Genomic DNA, 21,114 nt, shown 5'->3' on the forward strand with positions numbered 1-21,114 from the left:
GGATTCAGCTGAATGCAGATTTGAAAATCTCAGTGAAAAATAATAAAACATGTTCTCTCAAATATTCTTGGGAAGAATGTGGCCACTGGAGCAGAGTCATTATTTAACCTCGGTGATTCAGTCCGTTGACTAAATCCCTTGAAGAATGAGTCAGAATCTCTCTGGATAATCAAAACAGTAAGCAGAGTATAGGCCAAATACTAATAAAACTATACCATAGATTTAGACCATACTATAAACTAATAAATCTTTTTATCACACAAGTTACAATATATGTGAGAAAATAAACTACATAAAAACGCAGGTGGGGTGGGGCAGTAAAGGGCAAAGGGGGTCAAACACACGGTGACGAACGATCTGACGTTGGGTGGTGGGCACACAGTGCCACATACAGATGATGTGTAACAGAATTGTGCCCTTACAACCTGTGTGGTCTTTTCTTAAAGAGTTTGTTAATTTTTTTAGAGAGAGAGAAAGGGAGGGAGAGAGGGAGAGAAACATCAATGTGTGGTGCCTCTCACATGGTCCCCACTGGGACCTGGCCTGCAGCCCAGGCACGTACCCTGACTGGGAAACAAACTGGCGACCCTTTGGCTCACAGCCCAAGCTCAATCCATTGAGCTACACCAGCCAGGGCAACCCATACAATCTTACTAACCAATGTCACCTCAACAAACTTAATTGAAAAGAGATTTAATGAGGGCCCCCAAATAAAGTAAAATAAAAATAAATGCTATTTTTCTCAAATTTGAAGTAAATTTTTAAAAATCACCCAAATTTACAACGGAAAGCAAACAGAAATCTGGTAACACACACACAGTAGGTGGTTCCGCNCAGTGCCACATACAGATGATGTGTCACAGAATTGTGCCCTTACAACCTGTGTGGTCTTTTCTTAAAGAGTTTGTTAATTTTTTTAGAGAGAGGGAAAGGGAGGGAGAGAGGGAGAGAAACATCAATGGGTGGTGCCTCTCACATGGTCCCCACTGGGACCTGGCCTGCAGCCCAGGCACGTGCCCTGACTGGGAAACAAACTGACAATCTTACTAACCAATGTCACCTCAACAAACTTAATTGAAAAGAGATTTAATGAGGGCCCCCAAATAAAGTAAAATAAAAATAAATGCTATTTTTCTCAAATTTGAAGTAAATTTTAAAAAATCACCCAAATTTACAACGGAAAGCAAACAGAAATCTGGTAACACACACACAGTAGGTGGTTCCGCCTGCACATTCCTTGCCCTGCAGCAAATGGTTCCGTCCCATGTCCCATAGGCAGGACGCTAGATTTCCCCATCCATCTCTACCTTTCAGGGGCTGTGACTAGAGAGAACCCAGCCAGCAAGCCCATGCTGGTGCAGGGTGTTCGGGGCAACAGAGGCTGGACTTCCCTGCACCACCAGTTCGTGGCTGACAGCAAAGATAAAGAACCCGCAGCTGTCTTCATAGGGGAATCCTTGGTCCAGCTAATGCACCAGTGTGAGGTCTGGCGGGAGCTCCTCTCTCCTCTGCCCAAACTTAACCTTGCCCTTGGTGGTGCTGGCATACAGCATGTGCAGTGGCAGCTAGAGAATGGGGAGGTGGAACACAGAGACTGCAGTGGTCTGGGCGGGTACAAACAACCACAGGCACACAGCACAGCAGGTGGCTGTTGGCACCGAGGCCACCGGCAAACCAGCCGCAGCCGCAGGCCCAGGTCACGGTGCCAGGCCTGCTTCCCAGGGGCCAGCTGCCTAATCCACTTTGTGAGAAAAACCCACAGGTGAATGAGCTGGCTGGTAGAGGCAGGCAGACTGGCTGGCCACAGACCCGCTTCCTGAATACTGACCCTGGTTTTGTCCACTCAGATGGTACCATAAACCACCACGACATGTAGAAGCACCTGCACCTGAGCCAGCGAGGCCACACACCTGTCAGCCGGGCCCTGCAGTCCTTGCTTCTGTGCCTGCTGGCACCAGGCCAAGGTCAGGGTGTCCCCTGCCGGAGCCCATACTCTCAGCATCCACTTTCCTGCAACATTAAATTCTTGTTCTTCAATGACAAAAAAAAAAAAAAAAGAACAAGGGAGGGAAGGAGGAAGAAAGAAATCTGGTGCCTTTTCATTTAACAAATATCCTAATTCATACATGCACACTGAATTTAAACTAAGTACACAGAATGCCAAGAAATTAAGAAAAACTGGCCTTGAATATGTACATACAGAATCCTAACACCAGAGAAAACTAATCACCATCAGTTCAGAGAATCCAACAGAAACGACCAAATCTGACCACAAACGAGGCAGGGAAAAATCACCGTCCTTGGTGAGGAGAACAGGGCAAAAAGTATCATGACCCAAGGGGGCTGCGCAGTGCAACGAACGCAATTTAAGCTCTTTGCCGATTCGCTGGAATCCAGTACTGTCTCTGGGTGATCATTCTTAGTAACTTTCAGGAAAGAACACTGTGAAGAAAGGGAAAGCGAAAACAAACATCTCCTTGGACAGCCTTTCCTGACCACCTACCTTAGTGACTCCGTCTCTCCCCAGTGATTCTCTATCACAGTATCCAGGCTGGAATATCATCAGCCTTCTAAGAGAAAGAGGTTCTGATACACACAGGTGAACCTTAAAACATTACGCTAAGCAAATGAAGTCAGACATAAAAGGACAACTACTTTCTGATTCCAATCCCATGCGGTACCTAGAACAGTGACGCTCATGGAGACAGAAAGCGGCACGGTGGGTGCCAGAGGCTGGGGAGAAGGAAGAACGAGGAGATGCTGTTCAGAGGGGCCAGAGTTTCCATTGGGGATGATAAAAAAGTTGTAGAGACAGATGGCGGTGGTAATTGCACAACAATGTGAATATCCTAAATGCCACTGAAGTAAACACTTAAAAATTGTTAAAATGGGTCTTGGCTGGTGCGGCTCAGTGGATTGAGGGCCAGCCTGCAAACCAAAAGGTCTCAAGTTCAATTCTCAGTCAGGGCACATGCCTGGGTTGTGGGCCAAGTCCCCAGGTAAAGGCGTGTGAGAGGCAACCGATCAATGTATCTCTCGCCCATTGATGTTTCTCTCCCTCTCTTTCTCCCTCCCCTCCCCTCTCTCTAAAAAAGTAAATAAAGAAAATCTTTTAAAATAATTGTTAAAATGGTTTTATGTCATGTACATTTTACCACAATCAAAATAATAGCACATTTTTATTACAAAATCACTACTGAAAAAGACCTCTAAAGGACCGAGCAATCTTACAGTCGATTTTAATTTTGCTAAAGACTTAAAACGGAGAACAGAAGGTAAAAATATAAACTGTGCCCAAACTAATGTTTCATTATATTTTAAAGCCACTAATGATCTAATGGTTTTTTGGATGCCACATCCTGTGCATATATTCAGCATCTCCTAAATTTCAGAATTTGTTTCCCAAAGGCTGGGTTATTTTAGCACATGAAAACATTCTGATACATTTCTACGTAGTTAAATTAGGGTGAACACTTTATATTTATAATCATCTCATCCTCCATTCATTCCCAAAGAATACATACTCATAAAGATGTAAAATATGTCTTGTTTCTAATTCTGATCATTTACAATTTGCTTTCAATAATTCACTCATTTTTTCAAAAATACTCTGTAAATTTCTGAACATTTTACACTAGACTGGTCCTAAATAACAGAAATTTCTAGAAGGTTGATAACAGAGTTAACTTCTTGTTCTGAGAGAAATACAGTAACTACCCAATTGCAAAAGCTTCCCTAACAATGGTTCTCAGCCAGGCTCTCACTCACCCACCCAGGGGAGTGAGCTGCCACGTTCCTGAAGGGGCAGGGTGGGCCAAATCACCCCCACACGAACTAAGCTGTAACCACTCCACCCACGCTTTATTGCAGTACTTGGCGTGCGGGTGCAGGGCTTAGCATCGCCCCCATGAAAAGGCATTAATGTTTGTTACCTTCAAATCTAAAACTAGTCAAATACTTACATGAACTTAATACATCCATACTAGAAAGTACAACAAGTATGTTAACAGTCTGAAAGAAATTATTTACTTTGATGGAAGAAATTCTAGTCTGGTTAAAATGTGCTGAGAACAGGTGCTTTATCAACATTCCTTTTCTTAATGACACTATGCTCTCAGAATGATGAAAGAACGACCACTGCAATTTAGTTGGGCACGAATGTGAATGCCTTTCCACGTGTTTTTCAGTTTGATGTGCAAAGAAATAGCTACCAGATCCAAGTTTTCTTACAATTAGAGCATTACAGAGATAGAGACAGAGAGATATACAGACAGATGCACACAGTGAATTTTCACAAACTGAAAAGATCTATGTAACCCGCACCAGATCAAAAACAGCATCACCAGCATCCCACTGGCCCCCCTAGTTCTCTGTCTCCATCAGCTTCCCGCCTCTCTGCATAGAGTAACCACTATGCTGACTTGTAACACCACTGGTCACAGTGCATGATTTCCTACTGTATGCAAACGTAACCAGTAGTCTTCTGCATCTGGCTGCTTCTGCTCAATACTGTGTTTGAAAGATTCATTCACTTAGTCGAATATAGTTGCAGAACGTTCATTTCATTGCTCCATAACATTCCATGCATAAATATACAGTTTATTTACCCATCACACTGCTTACGGGCACTTAGGTAGTTTTCATCTGGGGTCTATGAACATTCTAGATGTGCTATGAGACCGCATTCTGGAGCAATTGTGCATTCTGCACAATTCTGCGCATTCTGAGAAGTGTTCTTTAGGTGAACATGCACACACATTTCTGTTGGGTATATACATATGGGTGAAACTGGTAGGTCACAAAGTATGAATATATTTAGCTTTCACAGATACTGCCAATCTTCTAAAAGGTCATTCTACTTGATGCTCTTATTAGAAACATTACAGATTTCTTGTTGCCTCCATTCTTGCAACCTTCAATATTATTTTTTTGCTTGCATTTTAGCCATTCTGGTGGGTAATACCATTCCATTATGGTTTTAATTTGCATTTCTGTAATGACTAATAAAGTTTAGCACCTTTTAATAAGTTAAGAACCATTTTAATGCCCCTGTAGTAAATGCCTCCTGAGTTCTTTGCCCATTTTTTTTCTATTGGGTTGTCAGAATTTTTCTTGATAACTTCGAAGTATTCCTTTTACTTTACGACACCAGTCCTCCACCATTTTGCTGGAAAAGGGGATGTGCCATTCACTTACTCTCGCTTGGCAAACACTTAAATACACGCACTGTGTGCCAATACGGCCCTGGGCAGAGCACTTCACACACATTAACGTGGCCTCTGACATAAAGAAGGGCTAAATATTAATACAATCCAGTTCATTTATTTTTATGGTTAGAGCTTTTTTGTCCTGTTAGTCCTAAGGTCTCAAAAATGTTCTCCTATATTTTCCTCTAAAAGCGTTAGTTACAGTTTTCACTTTTAAATATTCAATCTGGAATTAGTTCTTCCACAGATAGTGTAAACCCAGAGGTTAAGACACCCTCTCCCAGAGGGAAACAAATCACCGAGTTACTGAAAAGCCCACCCAATCGCCCCCGCGCCGCAGTGCCAACTCTGTCATGACTCGGTGAACCGTGCGCATGTGGGTCTGTTTCTAGACTCTCTGTCTGTTCCACTGGTGGTTTGCATTTCCTATGTCAGGACGTCATAATCCAGTGTTTCTCCAATTGTGAAGCACAAAGAATCACCTAGAGAGACTGTTCAAACACAGGCCCCTCCACCCCGACCCCAGAGACTCTGATTTAACGGGGCTGCGGGGGAGCCGGAACAACCCATCTCTCTCGAGTTCCCGGCAGGTGCTGCGGATGCCAGGCCAAGGACCAGGGCCTGCGAAGCGCTGTGTCCTGGAGACAGGCCCCTCACAGCACTGAGGTCTGGCCTCCATCAGCTCAGCCAGTCATCCTCTGCATTTCCATAGGGATTTTAAAGTCAGCTTGAGGTCCACAAAGCCAAACCACCACCACCACCATAAAGTCAAACTGCTCAAATTTTGTTAGGGAACACTTACTTTCATTATGTAGGCTAATTTTAGGAAACTGGGAAACTTAAAATGTTGAGTCCTCCACACACTCAGCATGTCGCTTTAAGACAGGCCACCTGAGCTGACTCTGGTACTGAAAAGGGAACTGTGATAATCTAACATCTGAGGAAACCGCTAACTGCTCAAAAAGGGTGGTGAGCACCACTTTATCTCACACTAAAAAGGAAATTTTAACATTATGACACACTATATATATCTCTACATATAGATATATATAGGCATCATTTTATATAGCCAACAATTTCTAACTATATCCAACATAATCTGCATTCCCAGAAAAGTAGCAAAGAAAATTTTGTACCACCATCAAAGAAGATCTAGGGTGTTGTTTCTATTAAAAACAAATTTCCTTTCATTCTTATTACTGCACATTTCATGTAATCTTCTTCCAGAGGTCACTCGGATCCTGTACGTGACAGACAGCTAGTCTGCCCTTCAGACATGAAGGAGCTTTCAGACGGCTGCTTCCCACACGTAGATCAAAGCCAGGAGCGAGCTCAGAGCTCTCCTGTGGGTGTGTGACTCCACGGCTGCTACACTAGAGCTACCCAGGACGGTGCCCACCCAGGCCAGGCTGGCCTTACAAAGCAAGAAACAAAGAAGTACTATAAAAAGAAGAACGACTCCCCCTTCCTAATGTTCTATTTAAAAGATTATTCATTGTTAAAATCAGCACCAAATGAAAAACAGAATCAAATCAAATCAAATCAGTACCAAATAACAGTAAGTTTAAATTCCAAATGTATTCTACAAATTCTTTCCCATGAAGTGGAACATCAGCCCCAATTCCCGGTCCTTGCTCTGTGGACCATTTAACATCCGTCTCAAATCTAGTTTCTGCAAGACTCACTGCTGCCCCCAACCAATCTCCCGATCCAGCTACGGGAGCCCAGGACAGCTCCCTCCTCCCCATCTTTGCTCCGGCCCCCACTCTGTCTAACCCCATCTGTCTTTCAAGGCCAACTCCAATCCCTCCAGGGTGAACAAAGCCTTCTTTGGCTGCTACGTCCTAAATACGTTCTTCTTTTCTGAACAGTTAAGGGATTTATGTATCTGTGCTAGCAATCTGCAGTTTAAACCGTCTGGTATTGCTAATTACGTTATCGTAAGTTTATCTGATCGTGGCGAAACTAAAAATTCCATGAGGGGAAGTCTTATGCTTTATACCTTTATTTCTCCCATCACGAGTAGTATGCTTCGCAAATCCTGAGATTCTGGATCTCCTGCTAGTACAACGCTTTCAAAGCTCTTTTTCAATGCTCTGCAAATTTTCATATATTAACAGAAAGCAGACGCCAGAGAGGTCAAGCTGTTGGTCATTTGCTGCCTCAAAACAGAAGGATCAGCATTCCGGAGGTGCCAGTTCATCAGTGCAACCAGAGGCACCCCTCACACTGGCATGAAAAGCAGACTTCTTGAAAACATATAAATTATTTTCAAACTGAATGCTTCATTCTTTAGCACCCTGTTAATTCTTCGGCTTTGATGACAGCCAGAAGCAGAAGTACAGGGCCATGAGTTTGAACCAGACACTTCGGTGTTAAATGTATTACCATCCCAGCTAGAAGGCCTTTATATTTCTCCTACCTGGGAACCATACGCACCACTAAGGGGTTTTTATTACTTAAGGTTTTTCCCTTTACCTTATATTAATGTTTTCCATCATCGCTGATTCTGCTTCTCACCAGCCTAATGAAATATGATGAGATTCATTTAAAAGTAAAATGTATGCAATGAAATCAAGATGGTAATACATCTTGCTATTGCTCAAAATAGTTTTTCGATTTTATTCTTTATTATTTGATAATACATAAGATTAGAAGTAACTAAAATCTAAGTTATAAATTATAAACAAATGCCTGTGAATACGGGACTTTTTTAAAAATTAATTTATTTATTCTTAGAGAGAGGGGAAGGGAGGGAGAAAGAGAGGGAGAGAAACACTGACTTGCAAGAGCTACACTTGTTGGTGGTCTCTCCCATGCCCTCAACTGACAACCTGGCCCAAAACCCAGGCATCTGCCCTGACTGGGAATCAAACCTGCAACCTTTTGGTTCGCAGGCTGGCACTCAATTCACTGAGCCACACCAGCCAGGGTGGGACTGGGCTTTTTTGACTTATCATTACATTTATAAAACTCATCAGTGTTGTTGCTTATAGCTATAGTTCATTTATTCTCACCTCACTGTTGTACATTTCACAATTGTGGTACAAGGTAAGATAACTCATCCATTCTCTCAACAAAAATTTAGGTTGTTTCCAGTTTGTCTGCCATTACAAAACATTGCTTGTATCAAACATACTTTTTTTTTAAACAAACTTTTCCTTAAAAGATTTTTTTTAGAGAGGGGGGAAGGGAAGGAGAAAGAGAGGGGGGGAAACATTAATGTGTGGTTGCGCCTCACGTGCCCCCAACTGGGGACCTGGCCCACAACCCGGGCACGTGCCCTGACTGGGAATTGAACCGGTGACCCTTTGGTTCACAGGCCTGCACTCAATCCACTGAGCCACATCCGCCAGGGCATATCAAACATTCCTGTGGCTGTCTACTGATGCAGATGCAAGAGTTTCTCAGGTATACTTTTACAAATGCAACTTCCGGAATACCTGTTATATACAACTTGGTGTTTTAAAACATCTCTCTGATGGAGATAAGCACAGGTTACATTTTTCTGTAATCTGCTTTTTTAATTTCAAATTATTTCTGGAAGTTATATTTTCTCTCCTAAATCATAAAAGTCTAATAACTAACAGAAGTTGTTCGGACCTTTGTGATTACACCCCGTATTTTTTTAAAGGTTCCACACACAGCTGTTCTATATTATGAATCAGAAAATTGCAACTTGTCCATTGTCTGTTGTTTGGTGTCTCTGTTGACTCTCCATCACAGTGGCTTGCCTCTCTTCTGTCTGTTAATCTTTAATTTCGAGTTCACTGCTCAGTTTTAATTTGGGATTAGAGATGTCTCTGAGAGAGAGACTGGTTTCTGCGGCCACAGCCAGGCAGCAGCATGAATTCAGGGTCAGCTCACCATCCTGAGGGGCTCGGTCAGGGGAAGGCTCTGAAGTGCCATTACTGAAGCTAACACCATCCTTCACAGCTGCCTGCCCAGACCCCGGCTCTCTGCCCTCATTTCCGACCCCAAGCCTAGCTGCTAGTTTCTCTTTGTGCCTGTGCACACATGCATGCACTTCAGTCAGGTGGGAAGACTCCTCAGACACCTCCTCGGCTTCCTGGGACACCAGCAAGGTCTGAAGGCGCACTCCCTCTGGGGTTTAACTGTTCTGCTTGGAGGGCTCCCAGAGCACCCTGTCTGCCACACCGGCAGATGTGGAAGCCTCTGATCTCTCGCCCTTGACTCCCCTTTCCTTCTTTTAAGCTGTGTCATTAGGTTTATTTCATAACTCCTCCCTATTTCCTTTGCTACTAAAGACAATGTGGGGCAAGACAGGAGGCTGAAACCCAGTGAGACACACAGGCAAGCGGACAGAAGTTGTTCACGTGCCTGAGCACGGCCCCGACAGCCTGCTCACGTCGTCAGCCCAAATAAGAACGGCTCTCCAGCCATGCAGCAATGATGGGCTTTTCTCATTTTCTACACAGTCTCTATACAGAGGTTTTTTTCCTTTAATTTTTTATTTTCGAATTTAATTTTTCTTTCAGAAAAGCTGTGAGAGTAATACAAAAGAATTCCTGTATATATATCCTTTATTCATTTGTTAAAATTTTACCATACAACCAATAGTTTAACCTCCAGGCCTGATATAGATTCTACTAAAAATGGCACTGACAGATTTAAAATAATTAAATTCCACTAATTAGCTATTTTTATATCTATTAACACAAAAAGCTGCTTGAAATGACATATTAATACCTCCCTTGATTTTAGATGTCAATTACCTATGCTCTTGTATACACAAGTTTCCTGACCTATGAACTCCTAAGATTTGACATTCATCCTAGCCGTCCTTCTGTTCGTGTGTGTGCTGACTCTTAATCACCAGGGGGAAAATTCAACAAACATTCTAATATCAATGGTTAGATGCTAAGGGTCAAAAGTAATTCCTCCTACCGTTCTACACAGTATATTCCTTCACTTACATTTTGGAGTTTCTTTTGAACAGTTTTTCAAAAATACTTGGTAAAAAGTAGCCTGATTTTGCCTTAAAAAAAAGGAATATGCTTCATACCAAATGTGGAGACCGTGCAACTTCCTAGTGGGAATTTGTTCTCTTTCTACAGTACATCCTTTCCACTCAATACATTAGGTGGGTTGAGTATTTTGTGCTCTACTTCTGAAATTGATGACAAGGACAAATCTACACTGAAACCAAAATCGATTGTGATAAACCAATCAATCTTATATATGATAGCTCTAAATACTATACATGCATTTCCCCCTTGAGGATATTCTTAATTACTTTACTGAAGTATAAGATACATATAATAAAACCATATTTAGTGTGGTGTTTGATCTATTTTGACAAATGTATACACCTATGCAACCACCCCGAAATCAAGATACACAAAGTTTCCAACAACCTGCAAAGTTCCCTTGCTCCCCTCTGCCACCAACAGGTGACCGACGTTCAGTCACTACGATTTCCTTTTGCCTGTTTTAGAATTCCAGTGAAATGAAATCATACAATCCGGCTTCTTTAACTCAAAGTCATGTTTTTCAGGTACACCCACCCTGTTACATGTATCAGTACTTCATTTCTTTTTACTGCGAGAACTATTTCTTTAGATGAGTACAGGGCACTTTATCCTTTACTTGTTGACGGACATTTGGGGTGTTTCCAGATCTAAGCTGTTAGGACTGAACAGTTGTGAACACTGATGTGTAAGTCTGACGGGTAAACACCCAGAGGTGGAACAGATGATTAACTCTGTTCCAAAGTGGTACTACCATTTTACATTACATTCACAGTGTATGAGACTTCCAAAGTGGGATCTTGTGGTTTCAATTTGCATTTTCCCAATGATTAATGCTATTAAGCATTTTTCATGTTTTTGACTGTTCGAATCATCTGTCCATTTTAATTGGTTTGTTTGCCCTATTATTATTGATTGGAAAGAGTATTTATTCTGGATACAAGACTTTTATTATACATATATGTGCTGTAAATATTGTCTCCCAGTCTGTGTCTTGTCTATTCATTTTCTTAATAATGTTCTTCAAAGAGCAGAAGGTTTTAATTTTAACAAAGTCCAATTTATCTTTTTATCCAATTTTTCTTTTATGGTTCATGCACTTAGTATCCTAGTTAAAAACTGTTCATTACCCCAATGTAATAACAATTTTACTTTAAGGAAACATGAGAACATTGTTACAACATTGGGGTCAATGACTTAGGTTAATGGCTGACTTTTATATATAAACTTCCTTTGTGATTTCTTCACTGATCCATGGACAAAGTATGTTGTTTAATTACTTGGTTTCTAAATATTTTGAGATTTTCTAGATCCTTAACAGTTATTTATCTCAAATTTAATTGTTATGGAAAGAGAATATACCCATTATGACGTTAACTTTTTATTTATTTGGACTTATTTTACTGGCCCAGTACATGGTCTTGCTGAACATGTATACTTGGGAAGAAATATATGAGGGGAAACGAAAAAATACTGGAATTATCTTCTGAAGGGTGGGCCCTTTGTACTACAGGCTTCCCTCACTAGGTGACTGTTCCAGAAACCCACCTGTATCAGTGTGCCAGCTGGTGTTATTGTGAGAGGTTGCATTTGGCTTCAGTAATTTTTTTAAAGATTTTTTCAAAGCATTTGCTCATTTCATGGTGGGTGATTTACGAATGCACCTGCCCACACTGCACTGAATGTTCAGAAGTTTTTGACAAAAAGCAGCATGACCCCTGTGCATCACCCACCCTATTCACTCCATCTCAATCTGAGCAACTTTTGTTTCCCTGCATGAAAAAAGCCTTCAAAGGGAAATGTTTTTCCCATGTGGAAGAGGTGAAACAAAAAACAGCAGAAGCACTAAAGGTCATCAGAATCAAAGAGTTCAGTAGCTGTTCTGAGCAGTGGAAAACCAGGCTGACAGGTGTGGTGCATCCAGGGGAGAGTGCTTTGAAGGTGACTGAAATTTAAATATATAAGAATAAGCACATAGTCTTTCATAAATAAATTCCGGTGTTTTTAGTTGCCCCTCATATTCAAATAACAATGACCCCTCCATATCCAGGGATTCCACATCTGCAGATTCAACCAACCATGAATTGAAAAAAAATATTCCCCCCTAAAATGCTATGTTGTTGCTGGCTTGTAACACGCAGTTAGGCTCGTGAGGGTTGTGCCTGGGCCGATCACTTACGGACAGATCTTTCTTGTCATTTTCCCTACACAATTCAGTATCACAACTCCTTGTACAGCATTTACATTCTGTTAGGTTGTGTAAGTAATGTGGAAACAATTTAAAGCATACAAGAAGGTATGTGTACGTTACATGACAATACTACCTTATACTACACAAGGGACTAGGGCGCCTGCGGACTCTGGTGCCCACGGAGGGTCCTGGAACCAAGTCCTGGCAGATACCCAGGGAGGGCTATGTCAGGAGGGCACTGTAAATGCCAATTAGGTCAAGTGGCCGGACAGCCCTGTACAAGCCGTCACTGAATTTACTTGCTGTTTTGACTCGTCCTATCAGTTGCTGAGAGGAGTGTTAAAATCTCCAACTACGACTGTGACATTGTCTATTTCTCACTCTCGCTCTGTCGGTTTGGGCTTCGTTCTGTGTAGCTGTCGTTCGGCACACACGCATTTGTGGTTATGTCCTCCTGGTAAATTTTCTCTTTATTGTTATGAAAACAGCCCTGTCTCTGGAAATGTTCTTTGTAATGAAGTCCATTGTATCTATTACTAATTTAGCATATCCAAACTTTTTATACTTAATGTTTACACAGGGTATTTTCTGTTATTTTCAACCTGAATGTTTTTATTTACAGTACTTTTCTTAGAAAGACCACACAGTCGTGTCACATTTTTCCATTCTGATCATCTCTGACTTTTATTTGGTGTATTTATCTTTTAGCATTTGGTATAATTATAGATTTGGTTGCATTAATTTGTTGTTCCATTGTAGTGCCTTTCCTGCCTTCTTTTTGGGTTATCTGAAAATATTCCAGGTTGCCATTTTAACCTATTAGACTTTGAACAGGATGCCTTTGCATTTTTAAGTACTTGCTCTAGAACAACGTCTTTACTCGTTACAATCCACCTAGAATTACAGTGTGTGTCCTTCACACACAACGTAGGAACTTGCAGTCCTGTATGTCCATGGATCCACCCCTGTATGTTTTCTACACAGTCTAGAAAATATCAAAAGATAAATTTATAATTTTTTGAATAGAAATATGTATTTTAAAGACACAGTAAGAAAAATGGTGCTCTTGTATACTTACCCAGATATTAACCATTTCAGATGTTCTTTATTTCAAACTGAACATTTGAGTTTCTATATTGGATTATTCTCTTCAGCCTAAAGAATTTCCTGTAATTTAGTAAGGACTGCTGACAACTCATCTTTTAGTTTTTTTTTATCTGAAGATACCTTCATTTGGCCATAACTGGCTAGAGCTGGAAGATACTTTACTAATGATAGCAGTAGAATTCCAGGGTGATACCTGTTTCTCTGAGCACTTTAAAAATGCCGTGCCATTGTCTTCCACCCTCCATCATCCTAGGGGAAGCTGGACAGACACGCAATCATTGTTTCCATTTAATGTTATTTTTCTCTGTTTCATTTCAAGACATTTTCTGTTTTATCTTCACGAGGTTGATTATGACATACTTAGGCACGGTTTTCTCTGCTTAGCTCTCTTGTGTTTCCTGAATCCATAAATATAGGCATATCTTGTTTTATTTCACTTAGCTTTACTGCACTTCACAGATGTTGCCCCTCTTTTTTTAAAACAAATTGAAGGCAAGACCCTCCACCAGCAAAAAGATTATGACTCACTTTATTGTGCTACACACTCTACCGTGGAGCTCTGGAACCAAAGCCCCGTATCTCTGAGGCTTGCCTGTATATGACTTTCACACATTTTGGGAAAGTTTTAGCCATTATTTCTTCAAATATGTTTTCTGCCCCATTCCCTCCTCTTACATGTGTATTAGGCATGTCCAGTAGCCCTTGCTGGTTATTTTGATCTTTTTTGTCTCTCTGTTCTTCAGAGTAGTTTCTATTGATTCAAGTTCTCTCTTCCTTATGTCATCTCTGCTCAATACTTAATCTCATCCAGAGATTTTTTTATTTCACACATGTTCAGTTTTAAGATTTCCGTGTGGTTCTTTTTTTATAGTGTCTATTTTTCTCTACATGTTCCTCTCTTTGTGACTTCACAAGCGTTTTCCCTTTACGTCACTGAGTATAATGAAAGGAGCTTTCGCCCTTTAGACCTTGTGTGCTACTTCTAAACATCTAGGTCAGTCGCAGTCAGTCTCCATCAGTTGTCTTTTCTCTTGCAAACAGTTCTGAATGGTACCCCGCATACTGTGAACACTATGTTATTGAGTGCAATGTTGGTTATTTTGTTCCAAAGTGTCGGGCTCTCACGTTTTAGCACGTAACTGGGTTTGGACAGGCCTGCATGCACAAGCTGCTCCAACCTCATCTGAGTCCCATCATCCTCAGCTGAGCTACTTGGTGAGTGCCCTGCACATGGGTAGCTCAGGGTCAACCCAAACTCTGGCAAAGTTTACGTACAGAACCTAAGAATCCTCATCTATGACTCTCTTCTTTATAAAATGTCCCCCTCACATCCCGACAGCCATCGTAGCTCCAAACTCTGTCCTTAAACTTGCAGAACTGCTATTAGAGTTTCAGTGGCCCTGCTCTTAAGATACTGAGATTTAGCCTCAGGACAGAAACAACGAAAACAGGAAGGTTTTCAATGTCAGTCCCGTTTCCCAAGCAAAAAATCATCTCCAGAATCATCCTGCCTTTGGTGCTGAGTGTCACCAGGTAGTTGCTTTTTTGCTTTTTTCTATTTTGCCCATAGTTTATAATTTGTATCTGATGAAGGATAATAGTTCCAATTAGCACTTATCTGGCCATTACATAAGCAGAAAGTCTCCAAGTAAATTTTAAAATCAGCTTCTCAATTTCTGCAAAGAAAAAAGTGCCTGCTGGGATTGTGACTGCCATTCGATTCAGTTTACAGCTCGGTTTTGGGAGCTTTGTCAGGTCAACGGCACGAAGCTTTCCAATCCTTGAACTCGGTGAATCTCTCGTACATTTAGATTTTGTCATGTTTGGTATACAGGTCCTATACTCCAATTAAATTTATCACTAAATAGTTCATATTATATCCGATCACCAGTGGTTTTAAAATGTCTTTCCCAATTACTGATTTCTAATGACCACATGAACATGGCTTTTTAATAGTAACCTTGTACTCTCAGACCTCGCTTATTCATTTTAGCAGCTTTCATGTCAATCCCTTTGGTTTCCTATATGCACAATTATTACCTAGGCATAATAATAATTTTATATATTCCTTTCTAATCTGAATACCTTTTCTTTATGTTTCTCTGTAGTCACTGGAATTTCCAGTTAAATAGGGAACAGAAGTGCCTTTTTCCTGATCTTAGGGGAGGAAAGACTGTTTTTCATAAATCACAATTTTAGCTATGGATTTTTCCATAAATGCCCTTTATCAGGGTGATAGCCCCTTCTATTCCCAGTTCACTAGAGTTTTTATAATAAAAGTCTGTTGAGTTTTTCCGAATGCTTTTCTATTTCTACTGAGATAATCATGCGCCTCTTCTTTACTCCACCAGTAAGATGAACTGCACTGACTGGTTCATATTAAACTAACTGTGCGTTCCTGAGACGAACACCATCTGGCCATGACTTATTATCCTCTTTATATATTTGTTTCATATAGTCTACTCAGTTTTGCAGTTGTTTATAATCTGAGCTCAGATCCAATACCAGCCACTCCAACATGACTGAAAACTAAACCCACAAAGAAGTGTTAACCTTACACCATGGTAACCGTGCGGAAAGAAGTAGCAGTAGCCAAAGTCGACGGTGGTGAAGGAAGAAGCTTGGAAGATCCCACAAATCCTATTACTCATTCTGTCTATTCCTGAAAAGGATATGTAACAAGTAACTCCATTCAACTCATCAAAAAATATTTATTAAGCTTCTGCTTAGTAACAGTCAACCTACAAACTGATATAAGAAATAAAATACACCCATCACCTGCTTTTTTAAAAGTCAGCAAGTTATAACCCAGAGATATCTACAAGATATCTAATGATATCTTTCATTATTAACGAAAGCCTATTAAATTAAAATGCATAGAATAACATTTTGGGAAACAAGTATGCAAACCAAAAAGAAATTCAAAATTCTGATCTATCCAGCTTAATATATTCTAGAACATATCATCATGTAATGCCAACACAATCAGAAGTATTCTGTCTATCTCACCAAGTTACACCACTGCCCTGACCACTGTGGCTTAGCTGGTTGGACATCGCCCCACAAAGCAAAGGTCGTAGGTTCGATTTCTGGTCAGGGCATGTGACTGGGTTGCAGGTCCTGTCCCCAGGTGGGGCATGTACAAGAGGCAGCTGGTCAATGTTACTCTCTCACAACAATGTTTCTCTCCCTCTCTTTATCCCTCCCTTCTCCTCTAAAAAATAAAGTCTTTTAAAAATGAAGTTACACTGCCTATCTTTAAAAATTAAAAGTAGGAAATAAGTATGGTCTAGAAGAAAAATAGATGATCATTTTCATCTGTAAGAGTGCTTAGCAAACTATTTTATGTTCATAAATAAGCAGTTATTAAATAGCTTTAGACTTAATAGCATAGAGAGAAAATACATACAATATAATGTGTAACTTCCAAAGTCTTTTCCCTTTTTTCATTTACGGAGACCTTGGGGATTTGGGCAGACAGACAGTCAGAAGGCAGGCTTCCAATGTCAATTCACACTTAAGCAAAACCTGTGCCAATTAAAACTGAAACACCTGTCTGAATTAACAAAATTGTTCTCATTTTCAACAATGAGAGGAAATTAAAAGCATTACTTGAATGTCACTGACTTGGCTATTCTGAAAGGAAATAACATAGATAACACAGCTAATTTTAAATTATCAAGGCAGTACAACGTAACGGCTCTCTTAACCAGTGTGGGCTATTTTCACCATGAGTCATTCAGTTTTCCTGAAACATGCGATACAATATCTCAGGAATAGCATTCCATAGAGACGACTTAAAAAAAAGTGAAGCATTCCTTTTAAGACAAGCTTCTGATCTGGCTGAATAAAAATATTCTCCCTAAACATTTCACGTATATTTCAAAGTGCTGCACTAATATGAAAACACTAGCAAAATGTCTCCAAAATTAAAAAAAAAGATACCATCATTTTAATCAACTTTGGGACAGTGCATTAAAAGTGAATGAAATTCAGGACTAATAAGCCACTTGTTTGTTCAATAAATATTTACCAAATGTCCAACAACCGAGGTCCTACCCCTGCAGAGCTCACATTTGCCGGTGAGAGTGTTGAGACGGCTGCTGTATTTGCCCTCTGTCAGCAAAGGAGGACACCTCACAACCTCCGGAGCTCAGAGCCCCGGCCCAGGCCGCCCACGCTGCTGCAGGGCAGGGAACGGATGCCCAGTGAGAAACTGTGTGCTACTTCTTTCCTCTCCGCTCCCTCCGCTCCCACTTCCACAGCCAATTCCAAACAGGTCTTGCCCACTTAAAAAGTTCTATTCCTTTAAACAGAAACACTCCCTTACAAACCAGTGACCGATGTGCAAACCAGTGACCGGATGGCCTGGCTCATCACTGAATGCTGTGGCTGTACCGGCCTCTACCTTCTGGAGGTACTTTCATACCCACTCTGCAACTTGATCCTCAAAACAGTGCTCGGGGAAGAGAACATCAGTCCTCCCCCCATTTTACAGAAGAGAACAATGAAACACATGGTCATCCTTACCACTAGGTACGGGTACACTAGGGAGTCACTAGGTTAAAGTAATGCACCTCAACTCTGGAACTAAGTGGAGTAATGCAACATGAAACTGTAGGACAGAAATAAATTCCATGGCAGGATTTTGTATACAGAGTGGGGCAAAAGTAGGTTTACAATATGAGTATGCAAAACAGAGTTTATTCTTGTATTGTTATCTATTAATTATTATATTATTTTCCATACAAATAACTGCAAACTCACTTTTGTCTCACCCTACATTTCATTCCTTCTCTTAATCTGCACATACTTATTAAGCAACAACTAAAGTGTTGAAGCATTATACCAGGCCTTGTAGAAAACCCAGAGAACAACAGAGCTCATTCCCTAAAACTGGGAGTTTACGGTCTTATGGGGGCAGAGAAGACACACACATAAATAGTTATACCTAAGTCCAAATAGGATTCTTGTTAACAGAGAAACACAGGCAAAAGTTCAATAATTCAAAAGTGGGGCAGCACTTAAAAGTGTTCTTGCCTCAAATACTCTCGGAGTTATAAATAATGGGTTACAAATAAAGGGTATTTATATACAGGGTATAGTTACACCAGATATAAACTTCAATGAAATTCTTCATTACTCATCTTATTATCTAGTTCAGTATCACGTACAAAGTGTCCAACCCACGGCCCATGGGCCACATGTAGCCCAGGAAGGCTATGAAGGCAGCCCAATGCAAAACTGTAAATCTACTTAGAATGTTTTTTTCCCTCATCAGTTTTCATTAGTGTCTGTGTATTTAATGTGTGGCCCAAGACAGCTCTTCTTCTCCCAGAGACACCAAAAGGTGACACACCCCTCGTTAGAAGCACTGACAGATGAAAGAAAGAGTGGACGAGGGCTGATTTGGGTTTTTCTAGTATATTCTGTATGCTTCCTTCAGGATTAAAAAAAGAACGGGGTGGTATAGAGCCCAGAGTGGGCGTGGGCTACTAAAAACCCTCCTCACACATGGGTTCCTTGCCCCACTGCTCACCAACCAAAGATTACTTGGGGTAACGAAATCATCCCTTGAGCAGAGTTCAGCCTAGCACTGCGAAGCTCTGTCATCGAACAGCTTTCCTCCAAAAAGAGATCAGCCTCGGGTCAGTTCTGACTTGGAAAAGAGCTGGAGGAGGATTGAGAGCAAAAAAAATTACGTTTTATGAAACCCTGGGCAGGGGGAGGCATGAAACGTGAATTTACAATCTTCACTGCAAGCCAGGAGAGACGTTAACCAGCACCAGAAGTTACTGGAGTTAATTTCTTCAGGACCTCCCAATTTAGAGAACAAGAATGGGAAAAGAAATTTAAAAAAAGAAAAAGCATGAGAAAGGAAGTAGAAAAAGAAAGGTTTAAAAAGAAGAAATATAACCTCTCCCATAAGAAAAGCTAAAAAAAAAGTTACCTCTTTGAATGTGAGCAGAGTATGTTGGTGTCTTTTCAGGAAGACTGTGGACAACATATACACAATAAACTGCTTATGAGACCCGACCCAGGAAGATGCAGCCACCGGCCATCCTCCCAGGAGAGGCCGGCAAGAACACGTCCGCTCCTAGGCTACATCAGAAGAAACCCAAGCATCCTAGCCACCATTTGTCCTCTAAGCACGTGTCCCCGTGCAGCTCTGGACCTCCCCACACTGACTCAAGCTCCCACCATTCCTGAGCCCTGCCTCCTTCCCTGTGCCCCACCTCATGCAGACCCCGGGTCAGCGTCACCTTCCCACTGAGGTCTTCCCCACCACCCGGTCTAACTCAGTCGTCCCTGCGCATTCTTTCTCCCTTACCCTGCTTTCCACTCTCCTGCACACTTCCATGCATTTCCCCGTCTACTGTGCGTTCCTCCACAAGAATGTGCACTGATGCAAAACTCCGAAAGGGGAAGACTATTTACTGCTATATCCCAATAACCAGCACAATCCCTAATACATATTAAGTATTCAATAAATGTCAGCTGCATAAATAAATGGGAAATACATAATTTTAATATATCTTTTTAAAAAGTTTGTAACATGTTTCTTGTCAAATTCCTGATAGCATATGTAACGAATAAATAAGGGAATTTTTACAGAGAACCTATACACAGACGTGCTATAATGACAAACCAAAGATTTCTAAGAAGTGAAAAAATAAAAAGGGCACCCACAGAACCCGAAGGATTAATGTCCAACCAGTTCCAAAGTGACATGTACAAAACATCAACTTGCAAAATTGATATTACAGTACAAAGTAAGCAAGCTTTTCTTTCTATCAGATAAAAGTGCTTAATTTTTGCCTTATCTGAAAGAAAAACAAAGGAATAAAATATCAGAATTCTAACTTTGTCCCAAACACGATATAAAAATGCCTTTGAAAGAAATGATGCATCTTAAGCAACTCGTGTTCATGGAAGACGTGCTGGGAAGATACTGACTGACCCCTTCGTCTGTGACTTTTCTCCCTCTGAAAAGCTTTCTTTGATCTCAAATCCTCAGACACCTGTTACTCTGTCTTCCTTTTCATTGCCATTCTTCTCCAACTGTGTTCTTTAGCAACTTGATTTTCTCATAGCCCATTCCCTCAGTTCTCTGGAATGACCATGCAGATATTCCACCCAAACTGTCCTTACAGGTCAGCAGTGCACTGCTGACCATCAAAGCCCACAGCCCTTCCCTGACTGCTCCGTGCTGCCCCTCGTGCTCTCGGCACCACCTCCATCCCCAGCCTCCACAACCCGTGCTCCCCTGGATTTGGCTCCTCACACCCTGAAGTTCTCTACTCATCACACCCACGTAGGCATCACCCCCGGTCTTACAAAAGGGCTGTACACTATAGTGGCTGTGGAGTGAAGATTCAAACTTCTGCTCTGTGTCTTCGTCTAATTCTGCAACCCTTACTGAGCACCTGTTCTATGTGATGCTCTGGGAGCAAACGACGAGCACAAAACCTATGGCCACTGCCCTCAAATCTCAGCAAGTACAAAAAACTACTTATGTTCAAGTCAGCAAGATAGATGCTGATTTCTCTTGCTCCCTTAATCTCCTTCAGCGGCAGTGTTTCAACGTGAGCAACTGAGGCAAGAATATACCAGAGGC

General features: G+C 41.2%; 1 protein-coding gene and 1 pseudogene across 2 annotated transcripts in view; one reads left to right on the forward strand and one right to left on the reverse strand.

The window, feature by feature from the left end:
• Positions 1–21,114, reverse strand: part of TTC27 (tetratricopeptide repeat domain 27) — a 136,067-nt gene that overhangs the window by 76,965 nt on the left and 37,988 nt on the right. The gene's annotated exons all lie outside the window — the stretch shown is intronic.
• LOC119001454 (platelet-activating factor acetylhydrolase IB subunit gamma-like) lies at positions 77–20,868 on the forward strand (annotated as a pseudogene).

This window comes from Sturnira hondurensis, unplaced genomic scaffold (genome assembly GCF_014824575.4).
Source record: "Sturnira hondurensis isolate 20B ecotype Veracruz unplaced genomic scaffold, ASM1482457v3 Scaffold0016663, whole genome shotgun sequence".
NCBI lineage: Eukaryota > Metazoa > Chordata > Mammalia > Chiroptera > Phyllostomidae > Sturnira > Sturnira hondurensis.